Raw genomic sequence first — 233 nt, 5'->3', positions numbered from 1 at the left:
CTCTACATATATGTTGAAGCAAATATAAAGTAGATATTCCACATTGCTGAATAATTCTCCAATTGCTTGAAACTTCAGAAAGAGATGCCGAGGAGTCTAAAAACCTAATCTTTGTTTCCCTTCTTTGTGCACTTCTTTAAGGTTATTCTTTGTGAGGAAGGACCCCTTTTCGTGGCCATGTTTAAAGATAAGGGCCACTTGTTATTAGTATAAAGGGGTGGTTTCATCTAAGG

This window comes from Penaeus monodon, chromosome 31 (genome assembly GCF_015228065.2).
Source record: "Penaeus monodon isolate SGIC_2016 chromosome 31, NSTDA_Pmon_1, whole genome shotgun sequence".
Taxonomy (NCBI): domain Eukaryota; kingdom Metazoa; phylum Arthropoda; class Malacostraca; order Decapoda; family Penaeidae; genus Penaeus; species Penaeus monodon.
This window is presented reverse-complemented; position numbering follows the sequence as displayed.